A 6,510-nucleotide genomic window follows, 5' to 3' on the forward strand; every position below is an offset into this window, starting at 1 on the left:
GACTGTCACATAACCACATTTGCAGTCTGGAAACTTAAAGCTACTTTACATTCAATCAGGAACATCACAGTTTTACACCAATCTCTGATTTTACAGACGTTTCCATCATTCACCATTGTTCTTCCTGACTCTAAACACAGTTGTAAAGGAGCTTCTGTTCCATGCCCAGGAACTCTGAACCATGGAAGAGAACAGCGGGATATATTCCACTCACACCTCAGGATTAACCCACACGAGGACTTTGCTGACAGTGAAGAAGATGAAATAGACCAAAGTGTTGTTTGTAAAAGTAAAGTAAATCGCTTATTGTCACGAGTAGGCTTCAAATGAAGTTACTGTGAAAAGCCCCTAGTCGCCACATTCCGGCGCCTGTTCGGGGAGGCTGTTACGGGAATCGAACCGTGCTGCTGGCTTGCCTTGGTCTGCTTTCAAAGCCAGCGATTAGCCCTGTGAGCTAAACAGCCCCTCTCAGTGTGACCCTGAAGGACTGTGTCCAGGCTGAAGTTCTGTTCCTGCCGTATGATTCTCCCCAGATTGTCCTTTCTGAGCTACAGACAGGTGATGTTAAACACAAGTGGAAAAGACAAAAACCTGCAACGTTTCAAACCAAGCTGATTTATTTCACATTTATTCAGAATATTAAACCTCATCAACAGATGAAAACAGTCACAGTGAAACTGATTCACTGCTGAACATGATTAACAGCATCAATAAAGGTAGAATCCAAAATTTGTAGTCACTTGTGAACTCGCTGGTGTGTCAGCAAGTGGGATGACTGAGTAAATCCCTTTCCACAGACATTACAGGTGAATGACCTCTCCCCAGTGTGAATGCGATGATGTTTCAGAAGATAAGATAAATGAGAAAATTCCTTCCCACATATGGAGCAAGTGAACGGCCTCTCCCCACTGTAAACTCTCTGTGTGTCAGCAGGTTGGATGACTGACTGAATCCCTTCTCACACACAGAGCAGTGAATGGCCTCTCCCCAGTGTGAACTCGCTGGTGATTCAATAGGTTGGATGAACGAGTGAATCCCTTCCCACACACTGAGCAAGTGAACGGTCTCTGCTCACTGTGAACCTGCTGATGTGTCAGAAGGTTGTATGAACGTGTGAATCCCTTCCCACATTCAGAGCAGGTGAACGGTCTATCCCCTGTATGAAGTTGCTGGTGTATCAGAAGGTTGGATGAATTAATGAATCCTTCCCACAGTCAGAGCATGTGAATGGCCTCTCCCCAGTGTGAATTCTCTGGTGGTTCAGTAGGGCAGATGGACGGCTGAATCCTTTCCCACACACAGAGCAGAGTGAATGGTCTCTCCCCAGTGTGAGCATATTGGTGTGTTAGTAAATCCTTTTTGTATTTAAAGCTCTTCTCACAGTCAGGACAGTTAAAAAAATTGTTATCATAGTGAACAAGTTGATGTGTCTGCAGGTGGGATGACTGAATTAATCATTTCCCACACAGGGAGCATGAGAACGGTCCTCTCCCCAGTGTGAATAAGTTGATGTGTCAGCAGATCCTTTTTTACATTTAAAACTCTTTCACAGTCAGGACATGTTAAATGGTCTCTTATCAGTGTGAACAAGTTGATGAGTCACAATGTGGGATGGACCGAGTGAATCCCTTCCCACAAACAGGGCAGGTGAATGGCCTCTCCTCAGTGTGAACTCGTTGGTGTGTCAGAAGGTTGTATGAATGGGTGAATCCCTTCCCACAAATGGAGCAGATGAACGGTCTCTCCCCATGTGACTGCGACGATGAACTTCCAGTTGTGATGGGTAACTGAATCCCTTCCCACAGTCCGCACATTTCCACAGTTTCTCCATGTTGAGGGGTCTTTATGTCTCTCCCGGTTGAAGCTTTGTCCACACACAAATAAGCGTTTACTTTCTCCCTGCAGTGAATGATGTGATACTCTTTTTGAGGCTGTGTAACTGGTTAAAACTCTCTCCACAGTCAGTGGACTGGAAAACTCTCAATGGGGGTGGGTCTCGGTGCTTTGCAGTCACACTGCTGAAACAGAACAAACCCTTCTCCTTCCAATTCAAAGATTGAAGATATTCAGCTCTTAATGAATTGAGTGGCTGTCAGATTTCGATATGATGTTGGTTTGAGTTTTCTGTTGGCCAATCCTCCACTTCCAATATCCTGTAAAAGGAGTTTACAAAAGCCATCACTGTCAGGGGAGCATATAAATTCTGAACAGACAATTCTAGTTTCTCTGGAACATTTTTCCCTCTCTTGTTCCCCAAAGCTGTAAATCCCCGTCCCACACACTCTCCGACCTCCCTGGGCTGAAATCCAAACCCATCTCACCATCTCTTTCCTCCACTCCCAGTTTTCTCCCTCCCTCTCCTCTGCCTGGGTTCAGTTCTCCAGCTCCTGTCTGCAGACTGACAATAAAACCAATGGGTCTTATTGGGGGGTTTGGGTTCTGACCATTGTCCCCGCTCGCGGCGGCTCTCATTCAGCCTCTGGGAGCCGCACTCACTCTCACTGCGGCTGCGCTCAGCCCGGAGCAGCAACGCGCATGCTCCACACAGAGAGGCCACTTCCGGGACGGGGCAACTTGCGCCTGCGCGTTCTGACTCCTGAGCATTCTGACTCCTGAGATGGAGATAGGGCGCATTCGGCCTCGCCGGGCATTCCGGGTAGCCTTATCTGCCATTATTCCATTTTATTCCTCAGGGTGATAAATTGGTTCCGACACTTTTGATGACGTTCGTTGTTTGTACCGAATGTTGCCAGCCGCATCGGTGTTTTTCTCTCTGATCGGCCCCTGTTAACGGCTGTCATCTGTTTCGGTGGCGATATGCAGCAGGGCGCCTGCGCCGGCCGCCATCTTTCCTCAGCGGAAATGTGCAGCAGGGCGCATGCGCGGGCATCCAGGAACCGGAAGCCGGAAGAGAGAATCTTGTGAATTTCTTTCCTGGACAGAGAATGAAATTCCTTTGGAAACTCATTTAGAAAGAGGAGGATTTGCCAACGGGACTTCAAACCAAACATCACATCACATCATCCTCTGACTGAGTACTCGATTCATCAGGAGCTGAATATCATTGGGAGGTAAAATGGTTTGTCTGTTCTGTCTGAGGACAAAGAGTTCAGATCAGAGTGACTGGGAAAATTTAAATGACCATTCCGGGTTAAATTTGAGACTAATTACACCGATCACATTGGGGAAGTTAAATAACTTGCTGTTGTACTCATTTGTATGCAGGTAAATTTGGAAATGTCCGCATTAGGGCTGGTTTAGCTCACAGGGCTAATTGCTGGCTTTTAAAGCAGACCAAGCAGGCCAGCAGCACGGTTCGATTCCCGTACCAGCCTCCCCGGACAGGCGCCGGAATGTGGCGACTAGGGGCTTTTCACAGTAACTTCATTGAAGTCTGCTCGTGACAATAAGTGATTTTCATTCATTCATTCATTAGCATACTTGGCAGCTAAACTGGGCAAACTGTGACCTTGTTAGTAGTGAGAGTTACTATCCGGGTTTTTATTGAAGTTTGTTGTTCCTGTTGCATTTCATTTAGCTCACCGGGGCTGCAAAGTCGGTATTCAGCCTAATCTCAATTTCCAGATTGTGGTCTGTAGCTTTTTAAGTTACATCAATTGAAATGTCTATCGAAATACTTTACAAATGTTCTGAGGGTTTCTGTCAGCATGTCACAGATCCTGACCCCCCCTCTAAACCACCTAGTCCTTCCCTAAATCTCTGCCCCCTTTTATATGTATCCCTCAACCAAAGGGAATAGGACCTTCCTATCCAATCTATATAGATCACTCAGAATTTAAAAAATACATACATTTATATCTTTTTCCAATTAAGGGGCAATTTAGTTTTGCCAAGCCACCTGACCTACACATATTTGGGTTGTGGGGGTTAGGGTTGGGGCACACAGATAATGGGAGAATGTGCAAACTCCTTACAGACTGTGACCTGGCGCCAGGATTGTACCTGGGTCCCCAGCATGCAGGCACACAGCCACTGTGCCACCATGTTCCCCCAGAATTTTATACATTTAGAATAATCTTAATTATTGTCACAAGTAGGCTTACATTAACACTGCAATGAAGTTACTGTGAAAATCCCCTAGTCACCACACTTTGGCACCTATTCGGGTACACAGAGGGAGAATTCAGATTTCCAATTCACCTAACAAGCATGTCTTTCAGGACTTGTCGGAGGAAAACCCAAACAGACACTGGGAGAACATGTAGACTGCGCAGACAGTGTCCCCAGTGGGAATTGAACCCAGCACCCTGGCGCAACAGTGCTACCATAAACAGTTCAGCTCAACTCAATATTCTCAGATTAAAGAAGCTGAAGCGCCCAAAGTGGGTCTTGAACCCACGGCCCTGGGATTAAGAGTCCCATGCTCTACCGACTGAGCTAGCTGGGCTGCTTTTCAAAATTTAATTTTGGTCTCCCCTCAGTCTTTTCTGTTCCAAAGAAAACAGCTCCAGTTTATCCAAACTTTCCTCAGAGCAACATTGTCAATTTCTGGCTGATGTTCTTAAATCCCCTCTGCTCTCTCTGGTGCAATCTTCCTGTGCACAGGAATCTAGCTCTGGCCTACCTAGTCCTGTCCTGCCATTATCATGTAATCCTTTGCCTTGTTTTCCCTCTAGCTTTCTTCCTTATTCCTCAAGTGTTCAATCATTTTTGTGTCACAGGTAAACTTCTTCTTCATGTTCCTACATTTAATTTCAAATCAATGATGTAAACCAGGAGTGAAGGGCCCAGTACGATTCCTTGGAAACCGGCACTGGAAACAGCCCTTTGATTTTCTCTGTTCTTTATGGCATGCTAGGTCACGGGCAAACTAGCTTGGTTGCCCATTCCTAATTGTCCTTAAACTGAGTGGCTTACTAGGCAATTCAAAATTAACGACATTTTCAGTGAGTTGGCCAGATCAGGTAATGCTGGTGCAGACTTGATGGGCCGAATGGTCTGCTTCAGCGCTGTAGATTCTATGATTAATTCTGACCATGGGTCACTGTCTCTGTCGAGTTTTCCTGCATCTGCGTAGATTTCCTTCGCGGGTGCTCTGGTATCCTCCCACAGTCCAAAAATGTGCAGATTAGGTGGATTGGCTGTGCTAAATTGTCCCCGGGAGGTGTTACGGGGATAGGGTGGGGAATTCGCCAAGGTAGGGTGCTCTTTCAGAGGGTTGCTACAGACTTCATGGGTCAAATGGCCTCCTTCTGCACTGAGGGGATTCTATGATTCTACATTGGATGCAATGATGTGTTCACTCACACACACTGCAGCCTGACTCTTGTTGGAGCAGACACTGTTTGTTACACTCAAAGTGAGTGAATCCTTTGCTGTTTCCCCTCTGGGTCCCATCTCCACTATTATTGTCTGATTGTCCCACTGAGACTCTCACTGTTATTATTGGACAATCAGCGAGTCAGCCTGAGCCTGTGGCCGCTCTCACCATCTGGAAGCGTCACAATGCCCGGGTGATTGACGGCAGCTCCCGACCAATAGGAAGAGGAGGGGCGGGATTAGAGGACAGACCAGGAGCAGCTAGACCTCCAACCAATCGGAATGAATGAGGGGCGGGGCCGACTGTGATTGAAGCATGCGCAGTGTGGGTAATGGCAATGGAGAAGAGCGTCTTGTTCAGATCTGAAATGAGTGAGAGGCGATTAACAATATGGAGGGAGCAAGAGATCGTGGGAGCCGGCGGAAACGTCGTGTAAAACTGTTTTAAGCTACAATCCTCGGAAAAGTTTCCGGGACCCCGTTTGTACCGAGCGAGCTGCAACTCCTCATGTTCGGCTCGGGTTAACGGCCGCCACCTTTATTGGATGTGCAGGGCGCATGCGCGTTTCTCATCTTTGTCGGGGCGATGTCACAATGAGTGGGAGGAGCTTGTTCCCCATTGTTCAGAATGGAGACAACTTGTCCATCAAACTGGATTAGTCTTTGAGTCCCAATGTCTGAATGATGATGCAAAGCGGTGGCAGAGATGGAAAGAAAAGGAAGCCAATCCTGCTCTCCGGATTTCACTGTCCCATTGGACATCCTGCTCCATGTGTCCAAAGCTCTGCGGCTCTGTTCAGCCACATGAAGCCCTAGGGCAGAAACACGCAATGTTGAGTCAACATCACCCTCAAATCAGGGGACTGCTGATGACAAGAGGGTCAGTGTGCAGCGGGGGCATGAGCGGTCATCCTGGACCAGGGAGCAGGAGGGGAGAATGTGGTGAATTTCTCTCCTGGACTGACAGTGATTACTTTTGGAAACTCCTTTTACAGGGGATTAGTAGGGGAGGATTTACACACAGCAAATTCAAACCGGGAAAAATGTTTATCTTTCCTGAATTTTATTTCTGGACTGACAGTGATTCCGTTGTAAACTTCTTTCACAGGGACTTAGAAAGGGATTCGCAGACAGGAAACTCACAACCAATCCTCACATCAAATTCTGACAGCACCATTCGGGTTATCAGGACCTGGAGATTATCGACCTTTGTGTGTCGGCATTGAGTTC

At 46.9% G+C, this 6,510-nt stretch overlaps 1 non-coding gene across 1 annotated transcript; it reads right to left on the reverse strand.

The window, feature by feature from the left end:
* Nucleotides 1–4,335: 4,335 nt before the first annotated feature.
* trnak-cuu lies at nucleotides 4,336–4,408 on the reverse strand. Its single transcript has one exon. It is a non-coding gene; the product is annotated as a tRNA-Lys (tRNA).
* Between the last annotated feature and the right edge of the window lie 2,102 nt (nucleotides 4,409–6,510).

Source organism: Scyliorhinus canicula, unplaced genomic scaffold (genome assembly GCF_902713615.1).
Source record: "Scyliorhinus canicula unplaced genomic scaffold, sScyCan1.1, whole genome shotgun sequence".
Taxonomy (NCBI): domain Eukaryota; kingdom Metazoa; phylum Chordata; class Chondrichthyes; order Carcharhiniformes; family Scyliorhinidae; genus Scyliorhinus; species Scyliorhinus canicula.